This window comes from Onychomys torridus, chromosome 12 (assembly GCF_903995425.1).
Source record: "Onychomys torridus chromosome 12, mOncTor1.1, whole genome shotgun sequence".
NCBI lineage: Eukaryota > Metazoa > Chordata > Mammalia > Rodentia > Cricetidae > Onychomys > Onychomys torridus.
Window position 1 is genome coordinate 75,261,515 of NC_050454.1, and position 6,536 is coordinate 75,268,050.

Consider the following 6,536-nt stretch of genomic DNA (forward strand, 5'->3'; position numbering starts at 1 on the left):
TTCAAGGACAATGGGATGGATCCACCCAGAACACAAGGCCCCCACCCAGTGCAGATTGGCAGGTGATGATTTCCGGTGGCAGGTCCCAACAAGCTGCTGCTGGCCCTGAGAAATGAAGGAAAAATGTTCCCTGATGAGTAGCAGTGGCTCTTGGTGGCTTGACAGCCTATAAGAGATGCACAGCCTCTGCACTAACCCCTTCCCTCCTGAGTGTGGCCTGCATCCTGAGAAGTGTCACAACCAGTCCCTTTGGACTCCCCTGCATGCTGAGTAGTGTCCACAATGCTTGCTCAACTCAAAATGAGTCTGAAGTGTAGTGGGGAGGAGGAGTGGATATGGCTTTGCCACCCCTTGTGCTGGTTAGTTTTTGTTAACTTAATGCAGTGAAAGTCATCTAAAAAGAGAGAAACTCAACCGAGAAAATGCCTCCGTCAGACTGACCTCTACGCAAGTCTGTGGGGCCATTTTCTTGACTGATGATTCTCATAGAAGGGCCCAGCCCCATGTTGGGTGGTGTTATCCCCCATGTGGTCCTGAGCTGTTTAAGAAAGCAAGTTGAGCAATCCAGTAAGCAACGTTTCTGCTTGGTCTCTGCTTCAGCGCCTGCTTAAGTTCCTGCTTCGGCTTCTCCTGGTGATGGACTGTGACCTAGGAGCCAAATAAACCTTTTACTCCTTAAGTTGATTTTGATCCTGGTGTTTATCACAGCAATAGAAGGCAAACTAGGACACTCTGTCATGGTCTACATCCCCTCTCAGTTTTCAGCATCAATCTTGACCAAGTGTACTCTGTCAGGACAATAGGGCCAGGCCTGGCCCACTGCCCTCTGCTCTTTCCACTGCAGAGGCATCCTGGTGATAGAGGTGCATGGAAGGAGATAGAAGATGAGTTCATTTGCCTTTCTAGGTTGGGAAACACCAACCAGGCCAGCCTCAGGCAGTGTTGCTGAAAGCAGGCCTCAGTCACCTTCCAGAACATCACATCGCCCACACATGAGGCAGCTGGAGGGCACCTGGCTAGGGCCTGGGAGCAAGATCAAGGTGGGAACCACCCAAGGTCAGAGACCTCTACATCCTCTAGAGGCTAAATGGGAGGCTGGGTGGAGGGAGCCAAGCAGGAGAAACAAGCTCTTCATAGTTGCTCTGCCCAGTTACTCAGACAAGGAAACATGGAATGTTCTCACTGGGGCCCAAAGCAGTAGGCAGGGAAGATCTCAGAGCACTGTCTCCCCATCCCTGGGAAGTCACTGGTACCTCTGACAGCTGGGTACATGGAAAAAAATGTTGGGTGTGAGGTAGTAAGAAAGCCAATTGGTGAGTGCTAAGTCCAGGCCAGCTTTGCACGCCCACCAGGTTTCCTGTCTCTGTGTATCTTCTGCCTCTGCCTCAGGAGGCCATGGAACTATCTGGCCCACTCACTGGCACCTGGGGACTGAAAACATGGTGTTATAGAAGCATATCTTAAAACTCCAGGCCACCATGAAAAGTGAAAGCACTCATCAATCCCTGTGATTCTGAGAAAGGCCCAACACAGACTTTTTCTGCTCCTGTGCCCTGAGCCACCCAAGACCTTCCTGTCTGCGCACAAGCATAGGCAGTATCTTCAGACTTTTCCATGTTAATTTGCCTGTTTTCAAACTAACACAGTAAAAATGATGTAGTGTAAAAACTGAAAGATTCACATGGAGAAAACAGACAGCTTCTCTGTCCCATCCCCCTCCTCCAACCAGGGTCCATCAGGGGCCTGGCTTCCAGTGTTCACCCATCCCATGCTCTCTCTACCTTGGCTTTTTCTACTAAAGACTGTGAATTCCAGCTCCTCTGCATGCAGATCTTCCTCTTACACAAGGGCCCCTCCCACACCCACAGGGTGGTTACGGTTGTCACTGGAATCCAAATTCACTGTGTAGACATCGTTATGACTAGGCCATGGTCATTAGGCCCACCCCTCACTGCTGATTGGGTGAGACACTGACTCCTGGCTTGGAGACACATTCATTTTTAGCAATAGCATTCCCTTGCCACATAGCTGGACTGTTGGCCAAAGCACCAGAATCCTTGCAAGTGACTATAAGCAGACAGGGTGGAGAGGGGGAAATCTCCAGGGCCAGAAATAAAGGAATGAATTCAACTGTGGCTGACACCGGCTGGCCCTGGATTGAAACAAGGACTGTGCTAGACTCAGTACCAAAGGGTAGATTCACTCAGAGACCAGAAGGAAGGCCAAAGGTCCATGTGATGCAGTTGTTAAGAAGGAAACCCTGAAGAGACACCTCTGGGGGAAAATATCCCATCTACTTGAAAAGGGGGATGGCCTGAAAATGTATCTCAGCCTGTGCTGTGGGAGAAATTAAATACCCTTGAGAAGCACCATGACAAGCCTCTGTATTCTTGGCCCTGGCCATTTGAAATCATACTAATAGGGTGAACTCTTAAAAGAACATAAAACTAATCTAATCACAGGTTGGCAGCCCAGCCTTGGCTCTCACAAATATTAAAAAAAAATCCCTCCCAGGCATAAAAGATGTCCACAGATTAGAAAAATATTGAAAACAGCTCACAGTCCATGATGATAAGACAGGCAGAAAAGCAATCTGCCGGCAGACCCAACAAACCAGGGAATGAATTCCCTGAGAACTTCAGATAATAGGGGAGGTAAGTGACGGCTCTAAGCAAGTGCATACCTGTTTAAATTATTACAGTCGTAAAGAAGGAAATGAACTCCGGACAGTGCTGTAAAAACAAGACATTTGGAGAGAATGGATAACGTTTGAAGAGGAGAAATGAAGTGAGTGAAATAAAAATCTTAGCAGTCACGTTAACAGCCTCATTTTCAGCAGAGCCAGGGAGGCTCAGCAACTAGACTGGACAGTTCCTGTTGGGAGGGAAGCCACAGGTTGGAGTACAGAGACCCAGAAAGCGGGGCTAAGGACAGCAAGTCCAGATTTAAAGGAGTTCTCTGCTGAAAATCATTTTCCTTTGAGTGTTGAAGGTGGTGGATGATCTCTTACCTCCTGGCTTTTGTGTTGTTCTAGAAGCTGATACATTAGATTCCTGTGTTTGCACCCTCCCAGTCCCTCCTGCAAACATCAGGGTCAGCATCCCCAAGACTGCTCGTTGAGTGGGTGTTTCCACAACCTCACTCTAACCTTTAACTTGGGGAGCAATCTCTTTTTGCAACTCCATATTGCAGATGTTTGGCATTCTGACATAACTCTTTTTCTCTCATCTCCCCTCTCCCAAATTCTACCTTTTTTGCTTGTATTTTCTGTGAAAATTCCTTTCTTTAAAAAATATTTTATTTATTATTATTATTAGCATGGATGGGGCACACCCAGGCATACCTCTGTGTGCATGTGACTTCAGAAGACAACTTTCAAGAGTCATTTCTCTGTCTGTGAGTTCCAGGGACTGGGCCCTGTCTCTAGGCTTGCTTAGCAAGCACTTTTACCAATTGAGCCAACTCATCAGCCTCTGTGAGAATTTCTTGTTAGTGTCCAAAGCTTATTTTCTCTTTGGAGAGTTCCATATCTCTCATTAGATTTTTTTTTCAATTTCTTCCCTCTGTTTCTACACGTTTTGTGTTGGTATTCATCTATTTAAAATCTGAGATAACTGTAGACGTGAAAGTTTTCTTCTGGTTCTCACTTTGTTTTCTCTAGGTTTTTTTTTTCCCCCTGAGACAGGCTTGCTGTGTACCCCTGGCTGTCCCAGAACTCACTCTGTAGACCAGGCTGGCCTCAAATTCAGAGACCTGCCTGCCTCTGCCTCCTGAGTGCTGAGATTAAAGGCATTTGCCATCATGCCACCACCTGGCTGGTTTGTTTTTATTCCATCTATTTATTTGTGTCTGGAAGCACATACATGTGTACCTTCATGCCATCATGTGCTATTAGAGGTCAGAGGGCAATTTGTATAAGTCATTTCTTGCCTTCTCCATGTGGGTTCCAGGAATTGAACTCAGGTCATCAGTCTTGGCAACAGGAATCTTTACCAGCAGGGGCATCTTGCTGGCATCCTGTTTCTTCTGATTTTCAAAATCTGCTTCTTGGCTTGACTGGGAAAGCTGTGGGTTTGTCCTCTGAGGTGGGACATTCTGTCTAGAGGGCTCAGTTCATTTTGCACAGTGAGTTAGTGGCAGGTATTTGAAGCTCCATGTGCATGAGTGGGGCTTACCAATGATTGTCACTGTAGGATGATAGATCTAAACGTTAGGACCAAAGGTCTTTTTAGTGCTGAGTGAAGGGAGAGACAGGACACGTGCAGTGGGACAGGCTGCACTTGAGTCTTCTTTATCCCAGCTCTCTCCCAATAGCATTCCAGGTTGCCTGGGGTCCTGAGATCCAGGCACATGTGATCCAAACTCTTCCTGTCTACTGATGAAGAGGCAAGGGAGAAGCTCCAAGGGTCAAACTGTCCCTGGTGGAGACCTTCAAACAGTTTCCTTGTCCCACTCTGATTGTTCCCTGTGTCTGGTGCCTTCTTGATTGACATGGAGAGTGCTAGAGTCAGCAGACATAGCCTCATTGTAACTGCTATGGATTTTCTGTATACAAGGAACAAACAGTCCCCAGAGCCTCAGCCTCAACCTGACTCACACATGGTCTGCACTAGGCCCATGGCAGGTTCATAGGTAGCCTTCAGATGTTGCCCCTGCAGGTTGAAAAGTACCTCCTGAGAGAGACCATGTGGCTTGTCCATCACACATCCCTGCCTGGTCATTTATTAGTTAAAGGGAGACAGACACCACTAGATACTAGCTGTGATGGCCAGCTTTTGCTTTAGTTGTCAAATTGACACAACCTAGAATCACCTGGGAACAGTCTCATTGAGGGATTATCTAGATCAGGTTGACCTTTGGACATGTTTGTGGGAAACTGTCTTGATTACATCTGGGAATATCGTCACACTATTCACTGGGTTTTGTCCTTAGCTGCACCAAAAAAAAAAAAAAAAAAGGAACGAGAAAGTGAACTGACTAACTGAGCACTGGTATACATACATTTCTCTCCGCTCTTGACTGTGGATGTGACATGACTAGCTGTTTCAAGTTCCTGCTTTGACTTTCCCTACAATTATGAACTAAATAAATCCTTTCTCCTGTGAGTTATTTTTGTCTGGGTACTTTGTCATAGGAAATGGGAAGGAAATCATGACACTGTGAAGCCTCCTTCTACCATCAGTGAAGACATCTTCTATCTCTTCCCTAGATAGAGCTCTTTCTCCTTCCCATCTCCTCTTTCACAGTCAGCTTCTATTACCTGTCACTCCTCCATCCACCTTCTCCATCTTCTTAGGAAGACCAGCTCAAGCTGGCTCTTCAGCAAGTCCTCATCTGGACCTGGCTGGGTCCCCAAACTCACAGAGATGCTGTGCATGGGTGTGTAGCCGGCACATGACCACCTTCCATCATTAATGGCCCCAGCACAACCCCATCTCCATTTCCTGCCTAATTTGTCCTTTCCTTAAAGCAAAGATGGGGTCCTTGCTTGTCCCTCTCAGTGCAGAGAAGGCAAAGGTACTCTTACAGCCTTCAGGGAAGGTAGAAAAAAAAGGAAGCGTGGTGAAGGACAGCTCAGCCTGTAGCCTATGGAGGCTCACCGTCCTTTTCCCCAAGGGCCACTTCCCAACAGCCACACCTGTCATGCCAGCTACACCTGCCTCCTCAGCTGCCACCTCACTGAGCCTTGTTTTTCCAGTGGCCCAGCTGTTCCTGGCAGTGACTTCAGGAGGAAGAGGAGCTGGAGCTATGGAAGGAGATCATGAAGAGACCTCACTTTTCTGGGTTGCCACGGAGGACAAGGCTTGCTGAAACCTCCAGGCTCTGTTCCAAAGGGCAACATCATCAGACATTACAATGTAAACCCTTCACCGGAGCCCCACACTCAGCATCACACTGTTGGGATCTTTCTGAAGAGCTAACCCAGCAATGTGTTTATACCTTTCATTACACATAAACTTGTGACAATGAGCAGAGGAAGTAATACCCACCTGCAGCCTTCTCTCTGTCCTTTCTCCTTAATCCAGCACCAGGGGGGCTTTTGTGAGCTTCCTTGCTGCAATGCGGATATTTTTACTGCGACAATTGCCATTGACCAGGGAACAACTCACAGCTTACTGCCTTCATGATGGCTCAGGACAACTATCCAGCAAGCTCCAGAACTTTTCACTTCCAGAACCAGCTGCAGTGGTCATTCAGAGTGTGAGGTTTGTTCATCACAACAATCTTGTTCAGGCCAGTCCCCATGTTACCCTGTTAAGCAGAATTCAGTGGCTGGTGTCATTGTGTGTATGGTGTAAATGTGATATGTAGTCTATATCTATTGGTCTGTTCGTGTATGGGGTGTTTTGAGTGATGCATGTATACATGGTGTGTTGTGGGGTGTATGTGGTATGTATGTGCGGCATAGAGTATATGTGTGATGTATATGTACACGGTGTATATGTATGTGTGGTATGTTATGTATGTGTGTGTAGTATGTTGTGTATGTTGTATGTCGTATATGTGTACATTATATGTGATCTGTGTGGTGCTTG